General features: G+C 34.7%; 1 long non-coding RNA gene across 1 annotated transcript in view; it reads left to right on the forward strand.

Annotated features, from left to right (window-relative positions):
* Positions 1–13,708, forward strand: part of LOC112984304 (uncharacterized) — a 57,892-nt gene extending 44,184 nt beyond the window's left edge. Inside the window, exon 5 of the long non-coding RNA XR_003259439.2 lies at positions 13,506–13,708. This is a non-coding gene — a long non-coding RNA (uncharacterized LOC112984304). The remainder of the gene's footprint in view (positions 1–13,505) is intronic.
* The last annotated feature ends 3,633 nt before the right edge of the window (positions 13,709–17,341 follow it).

Here is a 17,341-nt window from a genome sequence, read left to right on the forward strand (position 1 = left end):
GGATATTATGGCTTCCTATGTAACTGGAAGTTTCCATTCTGTGCTTTTTGGATATATGAATCTCAAATGAAGTCCAGGGTGGCTGGAAGGATTTGTTAAATGGAACCTATTTCTAAATCTTCCCGATATCTTTGTTAATCCATAATCCTGCCTTCAGTTCTTCAAATTATACAGACCAATAAAAGACAGGGAAAGATTTTTAAATGTATGTAATGAGAATGTTAAAGACAATCTAATTAATAATCTGATTTTTACCCTTGCTCCACCATTTCTCGAACATGCTTTAAAATATTAATGTGATATAAAAACACAATGTCACACTACTCGCATATGAATATGAGTGTAAATCATGTGTCTTCATGGCATATGGTGTTCATTTATGCCTGGTATAATTGACATAAGTCTAAGCAAATTCTCTTTCTGGTAGTAGATATTTAAATGTATTCATTTGCGTATTGCTGAAGACGACACTGGGCATCTATGGCACTTACAGAGACATCTCTTTTCTTGAGCAAATGGCTCCTTTTTAACCTTTCAGGAGAGTTACTGGGAACTTATTGCTATTCAGACTGAAAGTCCCAAATCTCTATTACTGCCAATAAACTCAATTTGCAATAGACTGGGATCTAATCTGACTTATTTTCTCTGGTGATTTTCACTGGATTTCTAGTTGTAGAGGTGCTGGTCCATCAGTTTATGACCTTTCATAGAATGGCACACCTTACAATATCTCCCTGTTCTGCTGTTGTTGTTTGCTGGTCTATACTAAAGAGCTTGCTGACAGTTTTTTGAAAAAGATATTGTCTATTCAGTCTGCTTATTGTAGTCCTAAGTGCATTACCTTCGATTTCTAGCTTGTTGCTATGTCAGTATTCAATACATGAGTATCTAGTGTTCTGCAGAGAGTCTTGCATAGTTTTTTTTAATCCCTGATTCTTGGTTATGGTTAGCAACACTGGGTCCCAGAATTGAACTGCTAGCTTGTCATGCTGCAAAAAATCTGGATAACAAAGCTTTCCAAAAATTGAACGCATTTCTCTAACGTTGCCATAGCAATATCATTCAGCAAGTTCCTGAGTGAAAGTTTTTAACTTAATGTGTACAACTTAACTAGGGAAAGAGCATTTAAAAGTTCTAGATCTTCATGTTCTACTTTCCTAGACACCCATAGTAACAATGTATTTTAACTTCTTTTTATTATAGGAAAAAGAATGAGAACAAATCATTCTTCAGTGGGAGACTATAATATGTTTTAAATATATAGTCTGCAATGAGGGAAAAAATGGAGAACACTGTTTGTAAAGTTAAAAGCTGAAAGCAAGTCCTTCGTTATTTCATAGCGGCGTGTACTATATGCTTGAGTGGTAATAGTCTTCTGCTCTTAGCTTTGTTTCTTCAGCAGAAGGTAAGGTAGATGAGATCTGTGAGTTAAAATTAAAACAGCATTTTTCAGCATAGGATTAGTAAGAAGCTTGAACCATGAGTTTTAGATGCTTTGATCTAGACAGTCTTTGGGATAGTGGCATCTGTTCAATATTATATAGCCAAAGGCTTTCTAGGAATTCTTTTTCTCCATATTCATGTATGCAGGAACTTCTGATTGTACTTCAAGTTGGGGTACATATCCAACTCATTTTTGTTCTCTGGTGATTCCAATCATTTTTGTGTTAACTTGTTTATAGCATACATAGCGCTTTATAACTGAGTTGCGGAAAGGTGGTTTTCCTCTAAAAGGTAAAGGATATATACTCTTTATCCAAATACTGATTGTTTGTCTAATTTCATGCATATGCCTGCTGAAAATATATTCACCTACAGTCTCCTTTTTGGTGCCATATCATTTTAAAATGAAGACTTGAGTTTGTTGTGTAAGGCAGGAAAAAGATATAAGGCTTAAGCACCAAAGTTTTGGGGCTTTAGGGTTTAGTCAGTGAAAAATATTCTACCTAATACTGTGAACATACTCCTTATGCAAGCATATGAATTTTCTTTTCTTTCACCTCATTAAACAGCTTTGCACTGTGATCAACATTCCAGCTTTTGCTTTATGCTGATTTATGTAGTTGGAAGGTTAAAGAGAAATACACCTTTTAAAATGAAAGACAAAGATCAATTTTGTCAGGTTAAATCCAGAGAACCAGATCTTTAGCTACTCGGTATTTATTTAGGGTGCAGAGCTAATGAGAGCACCAATTTGCTTGCCTCAAATTTCTATTTTTATGTTGGCAAGTCTGTATGGCTTTTGTTGCTGCAAATAGATAGTATTGCAATACTGTGGTTGCAGCAAGAGACCAGATGACAACTTGCTCAGAGTGGTGCAGGTTTACAACTATGTTTCTAAAGGAAAACATGTTTTTCAAACAGTTACTCTCCACATCACATTAAGGAGCATATTTCAGAAGAGCTTAATTCATATTCATAGCCTGAAATTAAACAGTAGTATTTTAAAAACACATAAACTGATTGGAAATTTGCTGGTTGATCAGCATTTTAGGAAATGTAGCTACTTCCTTTTCTAGCCTAAATGGAAACTGCTGACTTTGAAAAATCTCACCCTATAATCTTATACTTTGATTGCTAACAGAAGGCTGAAAATTTTGGGCTTGAAATGGTAAAGTACAAAGCATACAGTTCCAGTGATTTTTACAAAGAGTGGTTTCTTAACTAGTTATGCTCGAGTTTGATTGTTTTGGGGATTTTTTTGCTATTTAAGGTTTGTGTATGTAGTTGTGCCTAGATACTACAGTGCCCTTAGAACAGTTAGTGATAGTTATCCTCAAAGTCTAAGCTGCTGTCCTTGTAATCAGGAGTATGGAGACAGGAGTATGTCATTAGTCCAGGGCTATGTCCAAATCTTTTTGCCTCCTTAGATTTCCTGCTTGACAATATTGCCATAATGATATACATTAAACATGCTTGCCGCCTGGAATAACACAAGTAAAATGAAGCCTTCCCAAAATGATTTATAATTGTCAGTTTATGTAGTCGTATGTATCTTGCTTCTGACTCCCTTAAGATTAGGGATATATCTCCCTAATACTTTTTTTATTATTTGTATTTGATTTCTTGTAAATAATCCTAGGACTTACAGCTTTCTATATAAAAAATTAAAAAGCACCTTCACACTATGACAACACAACAGTGAGCATTGCTCTTTCATTAATAACTTTTTAACGAAAGCTACTCATCAAGAATGTTACCAATCTTCAAAATTCCATTTTGTCCCTTGGGTTCCAGAAAAAAATAGCATACGCTAAACTGTCTGAACAAGGATGAAATTATGTTGGAAACTGAACTCCATTGATGGGCAGTTCATGTCAGCATCTTTTTTTTTTTAAAAAAAATGGAACTCAAGTGATTATGCTGATTATAGCCACAGCAGTATGACAGGAAAGAGTTTATCTTTAGATGACATGATCCCAGCTACTATTTTCTCATTTCAAAGTCCCAACACATTTTAATAAGGGATTGTTTTATTTTAAAGATGGACGAAACTTCTGCAGAAAGGACAACGTAATTCAGTATGTATCTATTGGAAAAAAAGCCTATGTTTTTGGTTTGCCACAAAGTTGTTTGCAACGCAAAACAGCCTGTTATTTGAACATACAGATACAAGGCTGATTATTGTGTTTGAGAGGAAGCTATTTTTGACAATTTGACCTCCTCACTTGAGTGATCCAGTTTTAGCCACATTATCTTTGTGGAGCCTACCTCTTTGTAAGGTGCCGTTGCTACCAAAATAGCTATGGTTAGTATGTTGGTTTCCTAACTGTACTTTGAACACTATGTCTTTTATTGCCTATGTCAGTGGAGAAAAACATGTTCTTTGGGTAAGGAGTCTTATTCTAGGCTAGGTATCTGCCCAGTGACAAGAAAAATCGGGCTAAGAAAATCAGTTAGCAGTAACTGTTTAACCACAGTTATTTTTGCAAAGCAAATAGAACTTGATGTTAAACTATTCTTTTCCAGTCTTGTTTATAACATCTAAATTGAAATTGAATTGAAATGTTAAACAGTGAGACTTATTATACCAAGATGGTCTGGTCTAACCAGTGTAGGTGATTAAGCTGTGGAATAGACTTCTGAAGAAAATGACTGATAAAACATTAACAGAGTTAAATTCAGAGTTAATTCACAGTTGCAGTTCAGTGTAAAGAAATGAAAGCATAACGAGGCACTTGAAGGCAGTCATGGTAACCATGTAACTTCTATTTCTTGCAATTACATTGTCATTTAATACTTTTTAGTTTTGGTCTCAATTTAGGCAAAATTGAGTTCTAAAAATTTATTTTTGTCTTCCAGAAAAAATTACTTTTTTTTCCTCATCTCTCCCAACTCTCATCTCCTTGCCTTTATATGAAGGCATCTATAAGCATTTCCACTGACTGAATTGTGTCCCTACAAGCTCTTGCTTTAGTTCCCGTTGTGAAAGGAGATACTCTCTTTTATTCTTTGGGGTCAGGCTTAAAAGAAGTACATGCTGTTTCTTACTCTCAATGATTATTTTGCATTTTCTTTCAATTCTAGGATTCAAGTATCAGACATCAGTGTAGCTTAAAAATACTCTGCCTGCTAGATTCTTACTTAAATGTTTCCAAGCTGTTTTAGGGGGTATGAAATACAGGTCTAATTTAAAGGTTTTTGTGGAACCAGGCATAACAAATGTAATACCTAAGTGAATGATAGATACTTATTTACAGAGCTAAAAATACACTTAGTAGTTGCCTTGTGAATAGAATACGCTGGTTGCCTAGAAAGCTCCAAACCTTGAACAGTAAAGCTCTCACCATAGGAACCATAGTGATTTTAAAAGGTTACTGTTCAAAATTAGGTTTGCAGTGCACAGTCACGACGCCTGGAGTACAACTGCGCAAATCAATTTGCATTATTTGGGCTGAAATCTCAGCTCTTTCATGGAGAAAGGAAGTGAAAAAGAAAGAAGAACAGTAACTTAAGGAGTTTTATCACTTGATAATTGGGCAGAAAGAATCACTGTGTATTCATTATGGTACATGTCTGGTGCATTTAACTAGTATGTCTGGTCATAACATTTTTTTATACAGATAGATGTTCAAATACCTAAATTGTGTCCTGTACTGCAGATTTAGTAGTACAGTATACACAAGTATGAACTCTGGACAAAATACAGTAAAGTACCTGTATGTCTGAGGTAGATGTTAGTGTGTTTATAGTCCATGAATTCTGTTTTGAAAAGATACCAGTGTGTTGTTCATTGGACTGACGTTTCAGTTCTGCATAAAGTTTGTTCAGCAGTACCGTCGTCTCTCATCCTTATCTGCGTTGTTCAGCGTAGCAATCTTGTCTGCAGGAAGCTTGAAACTGGTTAAAGGCTACTCATGCAATGGTGAAAACTGTAATTAAAAAATCCTTAAACCAGAATTCATGACTGTCTTTATAGTCATTTTTCGCCATATTCATGATACCCAGCTGTGCTGCCACGTACTACATGGAAGCTAGTGAATGAAGATTGTCTGATAGGATGAAGGCTTGTATTTATTTTCTGTGTAAGTTGTTGCTTTGATAACTGGATATCTCACACAAAAATATGTAGAAGTTGTACTAACAGTTGCATTTTAAGAAGAAAAAGTCTTGTAAAATCAGAAAACTAAAACCAGGCCATATGAGACATGTTATAAATGACCGCAGTATAGTAAAATCCCTCTCAAGCATCTTTAGAAATAGGTATATTTCTATGTAAGAAGAAGAGGAAAAAATATGTTTATTGCAGGTTTATTAAATGCAAATAGTTTCTGATATGCTTTCCATTCAAAAAAGCAAAAAAGGTATTTACTGTGCAAAAACTAATATATTTATAATATATATAATTTCTTTACTTAGAAGTTGGTATTTCTTTTTGTTCACATGCCTTTACCTATAGTAAATGTATGAAAATTGATGTTATGTTAATTGACTGAGGCATCAGTTTCTGAGCTTTGTAGTTTAGTTTGTCTGTAACCACCCTTTCATTAATTATGAAAAAACACAGTCTGGAGAACTCCAGCCCAGCTTTATGGTCTTAATAATTTTTTATATGAAAAAAAGGACTGTGTAGGTATCAGTTGTGAGTTCCAAGTTTGGTAGTTACGTTTAATTCTGTTCTTCTGTGTTAAAATTTTTTTTTTGTACAGACATGCATCAGTAATGAAATTGGAACACAGTAGTATTATTTCAGGAACAGCTGTGAAGACAAAATGTGACTTAATACTGCTGACTGTCCTGTGGCTATTGAACTATATTTTAGCATCAGCTAATGTAATAGATGTTTAGTATATAATAACAACTGATAGAATTAATTTAGTCGTAAATTGCAGATAAACATCTAATTGTGAATAGTGTATGAAATTTATTTTTCAAAGGCTCTTTTCAGATGTTGACCCAGCACACTTAATACTGTTATACCACCTTTGTGTTCTGCGGCCACCCACAAAAAACAAAATTAAAGTATACCCTGTAAAAATAACAGAAGAAGCTGATAAGGAAGCATTACTCATATTGATTTAAGGAGCTTTTAAAATGACTAGTCTGGTCTGGTTTTACAGCAGTGTTTGCTTACACTTCAGTACGCATTCCGTGGTGTGATCTGCCATCTACTGTTAAATCCCCCCAAAGCAGCAAAACACTGCAAAATACTGATACTAGCTTTCTAAACGGTGTACTTTGATAGTTAACTTTCTGAAATGTTAGGTGTTTAGGGATATACTGTATATTACAGTGGAGTGAAGAGGAAATATCTACTTCTATTTCTATTGACTGTTTATTTTAATATTTGCCATCTAATACTGCTCTATAATCCTTGTTGTTTGTGGATATATACCTGTTCAAAAACTGTCTTCCCAACTACAACAATGCGATTTGATGTTTATGCCTCAGGTAATGTTGCAGTGCAGTTTCCTTTGTAAGAGTGCAAGCCTCATGTTATATTTACAAAGAAGTTAAATTACAGGGAGAAACTGTTTTCTGTGCGTTTCCAAATGCATCTAGCTAAGGAGGGAAGAAACTAAACTCCAGAGTTTTATGTAAAGAATACTCATAGGATACATTTTGTAATGCAACGGAATACCCTGGTAATAAGCTCGATATGACAACATTGCTTTATTATGCCTCTATTATGCAAACAGAGGTGAGATTTCCTGCAGTCAAGTAGAATATTGTTCAAAAGGGGGGTTCTTCTGAGAGAAAAGAAAACGTCTATGTTTATGTTTTTTCAAAAATTGAAAAAATAAGGCTAATATTGCCACAGCGATTTTCTTTCCTTTTCTTTCCTTTTTCTTTCCAAAACTCAGAAGAAAATTGGGTGGATGAGTTGATTTTCCCTGATTAAGCTAACAAAAATATAATTGGTTCTGTCCCCCAGCTGAGCTTTAAGGTGCAGTTAAAAAAAAAAAATCCTAAGTCCTGTTTCAGTAAAGGTTTTAAACACATTTATTTGCCTTGCTGAATCTGAGCAATAAAGTGTCTTTTTTCTTTAGACAGTATGCCATGTATGCTTCAAAGGGTTCAGTAAATACCCACAATTTACAGATTTTTGTCACCAAGCCACATCATGGATTTAACTAAAAAATTGTAATTTGATGTGCATCCATTTCAAATTACACATGAATTTGGGATCTAACTACAATGACAGCACATTGAAGAGATTAGATGTTGATATATTCAAGAGAGAGGTTTGAAATACACCCTCATGATGATGATCTGCACTACTCTTGAGATTCTGGCCAAACTTGAAAAAGAACTCGTAGCGCTCCCCAGTGTCCCCCAGGATACAAAGGCGATACACCAGTATTAAATGTGCTGGGTTGACTTCAGCACAAAGCACTTGAAGAATAAATTTCATGTACACTACTCACAGCTAGAAATTTCTCTTCAAGTTACTACTACCCCCCCCCCCTTAAAATCTTTCTTTCTTTGGAAAGAACAGCAGAACCTGCCTTCTAAAAAACAACACTTTTTTCTTAAGGGCAGCCTCCACTGTGTAAGGTGATGTTAAACTAGACCCCTTAGGTTGAAAACTCCTTCTTGAAATTCATATGAGTGTCTGAGACAATATTGTTAAAATACGTAAACTTAAAAATTTCAAAGAAGTTATTTTATGCAAATGAAACAGACCCTTGATATTTTAAAAGCAATGTCTCATTGCTCAGTAAGCCTGATCCTTAAGGAAAAAAAATTAATTTCAGCACTTCTCAAAAAATCTGAATTCATTGAATTCACATTCTCTATTATGATAGGTAGATAGGTTTGTCTGACTATTGTTGGCATCTTGGAACATGCTTCAAAGCCATTTTGGTGTTCAAATGCTTTTACTAAATTGATTGTACCAGGATCTGGTACTTCTTTCCCCTCCTCACACAATGACTGACTTATGGGTATGTCATTCTCTGATAAAAATAAGTTAGGAGAAATGAGGAAGGAAGGAAGCTCGCTATGTCCCAGTTCTTTGCCTTTCCGATATATATTTTCTATACCAAGTCAATTTTATAAATTAACCTAGTTTTATAACAGCTTCAGGCAAAGGCAGTATATAAGCAGTTTGGTTCGTGGTCTGGCACCCAGCTCAGTCTGGAATAGGATCGATTTAAAGTACTTGTCAGACAAATATGACTTTCTCTTGAGTCTAGCTGAAAAAAAGGAAGTGGAAAAAGCAATTGCTTTTACAGTAAGCAATCTTATTATGATGGCAAACTATTCAAAAACACTGTATTTCAGATTTTGCAATACTTGAAGTAATAGTGGATAAATGGAAAAGTTTAAATAGTATCTGTTACAAAACATACGATATACTCATCGCTAATCATTTTATTTGAAAGTGAGTGTCCGTTAAAATAGTAGAAAATTGCAGATCTTGCTTTTTTCTTAATTGGTTGAAGGCATTAAGTCTTTAAAAAAGTAATTCAGAAATCTCTTCTATTTGCAAATGTATAAACTGATTATAACTCCACTGTTGTTGCATGTTATTTTTGTAAACACCTGAGTTGAGTCTTCTGCATTTCTATAAACTATGCTGGAATTTGTGGAACAAGTTATACCCAGTACTAGACCTGTGCCCACAGCTGGATGTGAATTTGTGGTCATCATTATCATTCATATTTATCATCATAATTATTCATATTATTTTTCATAATTATAGGTTAAAGGCAGTCCTGACCAACCTCATTGGAAGTTGTAGATTGTATTACTCTTCATTTAAGAAAAAGATAGTGTTTTGCTTATACAGCACACTAGCCCAGGTATGAGCTGAAAAGTGTTCACTGTGTGGAATGTTCATAAGTAACTGTAAAGAGAATTTTGTGTTCATATAGATTGCAGAGACCATTTTCAAGAAGCTATTATTTGCTTCTTAGAGCAAAGCTAAAAAGTGAATCCTACTTGGTAGTGGCTATCACTCTACCAGATTGCTGATACACACTTCTTCAGTGGTTTCAGATTAAGTATTCCTATAAACATGCCACGCATACAGTTATTAAATATTTTTAAGTATGCACATGAATTTAGTGCTATCTCACTAAATTTTGATTCATTGAAATTTAAAAATGTTACCTTACAGAATCAGTTTTTTTACAGGAATTATGATTGGGTTACTCAATAATAAGAGAGTGAAAGAGCAAATTGTTCTGTTCTGCCTGTGGATCATTAGAAAATCTGTCTGCAGAATTCTGATTTCACAATATTTACTGGTAATGGTGGTGTAAGTATTGTGTGTAGCAGAAGGAGCTCAGCTTGAATGTTCAGATCCCAGATGGAAATTGAGCTGCTGGCAATTTAAAAATTCTATATTTGACTTACAAATTTCTGCAAATGTTGATACAGAGAAATAATCATGGAACAAGAACAAATCAGGAAACTGGGAAAGTAAGACTGAGCTGAGTATATAGCCTTCCACTTCAATTGAAGTTTTCTTGACACAGCCAATATCTGACTAATGGTTTGGAATATCAAATAGAGTACAATATGGCTTCCAGACCTAAGGACAGGATGCTATTCATGCAAGCTACTAGTTTATAGAGTTCTCTACTACATATTAATATCAAGTCTTCAAAATAAAAACACATATTAACAGGCATGAAATAAACATCTTTTCTGTCAAGGCCTATAAACATCTTTATTAAATTGTGGTGGACATCTAAAAAATAGCAATTGGGGAAACTGTTTTCTGGAATACTGCTGTACTAGCGTTGTCTTTTAGCTATTCTTAACCTCCTGCGTGCCTGTATACCTTTTAGTTCCAAAGCTTCTGGGGATGTCAGTTTTTGAAACACTATATTAGGATGTAAAGGTTATATCATAACATCACTTTACTCAAAATGTCATACCTGCTACTGCAGGTAAAGAATACACTGAACTCATTTTGCTATAGCTTGTTTCTTGCATAAAGCAAAAAGCAGTGATGATATCCAATTATAAAGACAGTACAGAATGCTGAAGGTAGCTCTGTAATGTGGTGCTAAGAATGCTAAAACCATGTGAACATGTAAATGCATGTCTAAGGGTCTGTGATGATATCTAGGGCAAATTTTTTACACTGGTTTTCACCTGACATGCAGATTAAACTAACAGAACTAGCTTACGACTGATATAAATGTGTCCCAAACCAAACTTGGATTAGTTTTTCTTCTTCAAATATTTAGTTAAACTTTCTGTGTAGATGACCTCAAATTATTTCAATATAATTTTACATGCCATCTGCTAGTACTGATAAAGTACTGATTCAGATAATTTGGTCTCCTGTGCAGTCACCTCCCCTCTGTCAGGCATGCTGTACTAAGGATCTGAAACTAAACCAGGGAGAGCAGAATTAACTCTTGCTGGTGCATTTTGCTTGAAGATTCACAGAAGTCTCTTTACTCCTTCTCTTATGTTACTTACTGAGGAGTTGGGAGGAAGAAATCCACATTCAGTTTTGTTGAGTGAAAAGAACAGCACTCCAAGTATTGTTAATAGGGCTGTGTATGTATGCAGGCCTCTGTATTGGGAGGAAATGTGTCTAGTATTGTCTTTTGTGAGGTTGTAGCACTGTAAGAGAAGATAGACTGTAAAGTGCACAAAGCATGACTGAAAAATCCTGAAAAAATGTTACACAGTATGATGAGAAAGAAAGGAAGGCATTCAATGGACAGAAAGAGTGTGCGAGCAATATGAATACGTTTAGGGAAAACAGAGAGGACCTGTTCATAAGAGAGCAAATTACAAATGAAAGGTAAGGAATATAAAGGTGAGGGAGAAGAATTCTTGCACACCTGGGAAAGGCTGCACTTTAAAGAAGTACTGCTTTGCAGAAGCCTTAAAAAAGAAAGTGTAATGCAGGATGATCAGTGGAACCTAGTTAGAGGTCAGGGCATATAAGACACCTTAAGCACTGAAATGTTTTCCACCCACCTTGTCATAACACATACAAAAGCCATCCAAAAACGTGCTGCTTGTTATGCCTCATTGCTTAGTTATCTCCTGCTTTTGTTGAGAACCTGTGTCCATAGCAACATTGCTGTTGCATTGAAAGCTGGATACGTGAGTATAGCAATTTAAAAATACACTGGAGTGTGTGCACATATTTTATTTGTCTGAATAAAAACGCTCATACATCACATGGGTATTTGAATGGCATATTGTATGTATCTTCTCGAACCCAGGACATTTGTTTGGGATCTTTTCTCATCTGTAAATAAATACATATTGTAACTTCACCAAGGAATATGTTTAAATAATACTTCAGTCCCCAAGGCTGGAAGACTTAAAACTGTAGATTAATTTTATAATTAGCTCTATATTTTGGAAACTATTAAAACATATTTTGAAGAGAATAAATGTTCTGTGCAAGTGAAGTATTGTTTGCAACCTGAAATTCTGCCTGCTTTGAAGATTTCCACTTAGCTTCTATAGGCATAAGTTAAATCTGAAAATCACACTTTGTAAACATAATTGTGTTTATTTCTAAATAATCTAATCAGGGCTCCCTATATGGTAGGTATGGAGACCGTTGTCATTTTACTTAGCTTTGAAAGTTAAATTGGGTACTTTAAAAGGTAGTTACAGTGGCTGGATTGTGGAACTAGAGTTCTGATGAAAGGGTCTAGTGTTACTGAAAATGCGAAGTGTATTTAGCAGTTCCTGGTCCAAATAGTAGAGTGCAAAACCAGCATATGAGAAAGTGATAAAATACACAATATGTTTAGATGTATGAGGGGGTAAAAATAAATAGACACCAGCTCTCTCCTTGATATTTTAGTGGGAAATGTAATGGTAGTACGCAGTAGTAACAAATGTGGTGTGCATAGTGGCAGTTTTAAGGAACTGCAGCTGTAGTTCCAAATCCTTTTCCACCTCAAATGTTTGCATGCAAATAAAGCAGCTGCCCAGAAACAGCCTGTCTCTAATACTTCCCAGTCTTGCTATACAGTCTACTATGCAAAACAGACAGCTGTTTTCTAATAGCTGCAGCAAAAAAGTGCTTTGGTTTCTCACAGGTGACTGTAGCAGAGCAATTACCAAATCTTTCATGTAGCTTTTCTTTTCTTTCTTTTTTTTTTTTTGCCTTTTAGATGATCTTACGTAACAGTATTGGATGCTTTAAATGTACCATACTTCATGCAGTTCTTCAAAATATACTATATGTTTAGACATGTGTGTGTATATACATATATACCTATATATACATTTGTAGGAGGACAGGGTGAAATTACAGAAACCATATATATGAATTTATGAAGGCATAAGACTTTCTGGGTTTGATCAAAGTGCTGAGTCTTAAGACTGATAGCAGTCATACTAATCCAGATTCAGGTGGTTAAGTGGCTCCATGCTATAACTGTTAAATAAGTGCTAATTCCTGTTACCCTTTTTCCCCATCATCAGTATCATTTAAGAAACTGCACGGTCCTAAAGTACATATGGAAGGATAGAAGACAGTTGTTCCTTGCTTCAAGCTTCAGATGATGTGCTAACATTCTTTCAATATGTAAAAGATAACAGTGATAAATTGTTTTTATGTATCTACTGAAGAGAAGACAAGACTTCTATGTATTTTTGCAGTAAATACGATACAAGTTGGGCATAGGGCACTTTTATTTTTGGTAACTAAACATTATAACAGACTCCTAAGAGGACTGGAATCTCTATTGGTAGAGACTTTTAAGAACAAATTACATAAGTAGCTGCTGCAGATAATTTAGGTGTATGTGGTCTAGCTTCACTGGGGATATAGTAGATGGTTATTTCCTGTCATTTTCCTCCTCTAGTTTTTTTATTATTCTGACATGTTTCCTGAAACACAGTTTTAGTACTGTCAAAACACCATGTTTTAATGCCAACCACACTAGTTGTACTACTTAACAATGCTGATGCAATATTGCTCTGTAGTTAGGTAATTTCTTTGAAGATAGGGAAATAATAACTTTTTAATGAATTTTCATTTTCTAGAAAGAATGATTATTTGATCCAAGAGCATTATGTATTGGGTTTTTCTTAACTCTATATATGCATTCATTTTTTAGCAATTGACCAAGGAAGAGAGAACATGAGATGGAACGTATCAGAAATGTGAAAGGAAAGGAAGAAAGGAAGAGGAACTGACTGGCATGTTGTGAAACCTTCTCAAGGTAACTTACCAACATTTCTAAAAATTCTGAAAGTGTCAACTGTGGTATGAGACCCCCATAAACAAGTCATTTCCAAGTGAAGGTGTATGATGAACTTAATTTTAGATTCACAAATCCAACAGATTTTCAGTTATTCATGGTTACAGGCCTTACTGGAATTGGATCACAAGTTGAAATAGTTGAGGAACTACTGTTATAAATATTAGCTTATATTTTTTTTAAAAGAGTCAATTTAAATTAAAGAGATGGTTAGTTTGAATTTGACTCATGTGTGATGTCTTATTTAAAAGAAACAAGTTATGGCTGGTAGGCTTTATTGAAGAGTTGTCCAGGAAACAGTGAACGTGGGGAATTACTCTTATCTCACTACAATCTTTTTGATTTAACATTGCCCTGAGCAACGAATACTTAGGAGGCTCTGCAAGCCACCTGACATAAAATATTCTCTAATGTTTATTTAAGTCATTCTAAAGTACATCATAAGCCTTATGATAATGATTAAAAGTCAGTTGTACTCCTCATAATAAGCAAACCGTGACTTAGTAGGTTAACTGTTGTCTGCTGATGTGTTTCAGTTGTCTATGCGATATGTCTCAGTGTCTCCTAACACATGTGCACTAGTGGCTTAAGGATCATATTTTTTATATAATTCATACAAAAATCTTTCAGCAAAAAAAAAATGCTACAGGAGATTTTATTTGAACCTACCAAATAAGTTTGAACATACAAATAAGAAATGAATATTTAACCATATTTGCAAGAAGGATCTTTGCTTTAGAACACTTCAGTTCAAAACAAATCACAGTGAATATTCATGTTTGAGGAAGACAAATGTGGATTACAACACCACATAATGTTTTGAATCTTCTTCAGTATTCACATGAAGTAGCCACATTATAGGAGGAATTTAAAGACATCTGTAAGTACATGAAGTAAAGTTATGTTCTTTTATTACTTCAGTTATTGGAAATAACCTACCTGGTCCTTTGAAAAATCTGCTCTTCCAGCAGTGATTATGCTAGAAATTCAGAGTACGTAAGTATACTTGAGTAGATTCTAGCAATTCTTCAAGATGCAGTTGTATGTCTGAGGCAATGTGCCCATACAAATCACTGGATTTGCTCTGCAGTAAGGGAGTCCAGCCAACTTTCATGGAAAAATGTAAAATTAAAAAACACGACTAATGCAGTATTGAATATAACTTATAGTTACACTTGTGTTTTTCAAGCCTCAGTTTCTAGAGTCATTAACCTTTCAATCCGCACATGTTCCTGAATGTAGCAACAACTAATTAAAAATGTACCCAGGTTCTAGACCACAGTTTAACTGCAGTGGAGAGCAGGAGTGGCTCAATAGTCTAAGTGGTGATTTCTTGGTAGTGTGCAGCATCAACTGAGAGATTTTTCTATTCCTGTTTTTTTCTTTTAATCAAATAATAATGAAAATACAGGTAGTAGCATAATTTAATAACTGGTCCAAAGCTGCAAAATAGTATTTCTTATGCTAACTTTTTACATAACCATCAACAAATCACTTAATTCTGCACCCTTCACTTGCTCAATCTGTCTGTGTATGATGATAATGCTACTTGAGTGTCTTATGACCGCACGTTAAAACTGAACACACTTTGCTACTGCTGAAATGAAGGGTGTGTGTGGGGGGGTGTTTCTCTGTTGACTCCAGACAGAACAGGATGATATCCAGTGTTTGTGTAGTATTATATAAATGCTAAAAAATGACTTCAAAATCTGATTAGTTTCATTTACACCTTCCCAGGTAAAAGACTTGTAGCCCAAGTCATCCATTTCCATGTCTAGCTGTATTAAATAGCCTAGAACTGTGGTTTAATAAAGAGCAAGTTGCACAGATTCAGATCAGACAGGTTATCTTGAGATGTACTGTATAACAAGATTACCTTTCTAAAAGAAATTAGATGAAAATCCTATTGAATTCTGGAGATGCAGATTAAAGGGTTAGCAGATTGGTTCCACATGGGAGATGCCTGTATCAGATCAGCCATACTCTGACGAGCAGATGTTGCTATGGCAATGGAGACTATTGAATGTTACCAGGCTGCTTCAGCTATGTGACAAGTATGAAGACTAACATCTGCAGTATGCTTTTTCATTCTTCAAAGCATGCATCTACTATACTTTCCCCTTTAAGAATTTGATAGCAAAGAACCATATTTTTCTTCTAATTTCACAGTTTGTGAGTTGCTTTTGGCAAGCTTCAAACATGCCTGCAGTGTTTATAAATAAAACTAATGAATCAAAATCACATTATTTTACACGATGCTGGTTTATTGATGCTCCTATTAAACACCAGAAGCCTAAATGCAATATCATGAATAATTTTAATAGAATCTTTTGTAAAACTCATGTTAAAAGGCAGCAAAGTTGGCTTTGAGAGTAATAATATATGGGGTTTAAATAAACAAAACAATCATATGCAAGCTGCTTGTGTTGACTGCCTGTGTGCATGGTGTCAACCTGCAGCAAATGAAAGGTAAGTCAGCTTAGCTTAGTTCTCTTTCATCCTTTGAATGTCTTGATAAATAATTCTCTACTAAATGACAAAATATGACTTCTGTAGTTGTAGCAAAAAAATGAAAATTTCCCTTATGTGAATGAGATAAATACTTTAAGTTTTTTCACCAGTATCGTTGGACCTGTTTGGAAAGGCAGGAAATGTTGGACACTAGTCCTCAACAATATCAGTTCTCTGATTGGATTCCTTCTTAATCACTGTATTTGGAAGTCTACATTAAGAAAAAAAAAAAGGCTTTTGGTGTCCAAATATAACAGTCTCCCTTACATCCAATAATCTATTGCAAATAGTTTGATTTCAGGGGACAATTTTGCTTCATAAATCTTCTGCTAAAGTGATTTGCTCGATCTGTACAAACTTCAGTCAAAACTACGTGCTCCATTGTTTAATCTGATAATCAGATAAAATGCTTCTTGTTTTTCCCTCCTTTCCTTGATTTATTCTGTTTTGATTTTGTAATTATTCTTTTCCCAAACACTTTAAAATTATTTCACTGAATCCAGATGAATCCCAATAAACTAATATTTTAATTGTCTGTTTTTCATTTTATCTTTCATCTGAAATATTAAGAGATTTCTTGTCTTTAATAAGAAAAGTTTTATGGCTACATTTGATTCCTCTATATTTGAAAGCAGAGAATTTTGCTTACAGAATAGACAAAGAAATTTATGGGCCTTTCCTATTTTTGTTCTCTGTTCTGAGTTGCACTGGGAGAGACCTGCAGTTGTGGAAGTGGTTGCAGAAGTGCTTACGTGAAGCTATTAGACCTGTCACACACCCTCTTTCCCAATGGGATCATTGTACAGTTAGTACCCACAAATAAAACATCTGTTTCGACAACTACTGTGCATGTCCTATTGAGAGGATGTGCCCCAAAAGGCCCAGCAGTGTCTAGGCAATTCTTCAGTCCTCACCAGAGTTCTATTTGTAAATCATTATTTATTTAAGTTTAACCTGACCCTGTTTCATAAATCTTTACAAGTGGGTTAAAGAGCAATTTTCCACATGTATTTTCAAGGATTGTTTTGTAAACTGTCAAGTGCAAAGGCTGTAATGATATTAGTTATCATGGACTTGCTGTTGGAGATAATCTAGGACAACTGAAGTAATACACATGGGTTTTTTTGAATCAAAGAGTACATTAATGAACAAAGACTCTGCTTGAACGTAGAATTTAGCGG

Source organism: Dromaius novaehollandiae, chromosome 13, assembly GCF_036370855.1.
Source record: "Dromaius novaehollandiae isolate bDroNov1 chromosome 13, bDroNov1.hap1, whole genome shotgun sequence".
In the NCBI taxonomy this organism is placed as follows: domain Eukaryota; kingdom Metazoa; phylum Chordata; class Aves; order Casuariiformes; family Dromaiidae; genus Dromaius; species Dromaius novaehollandiae.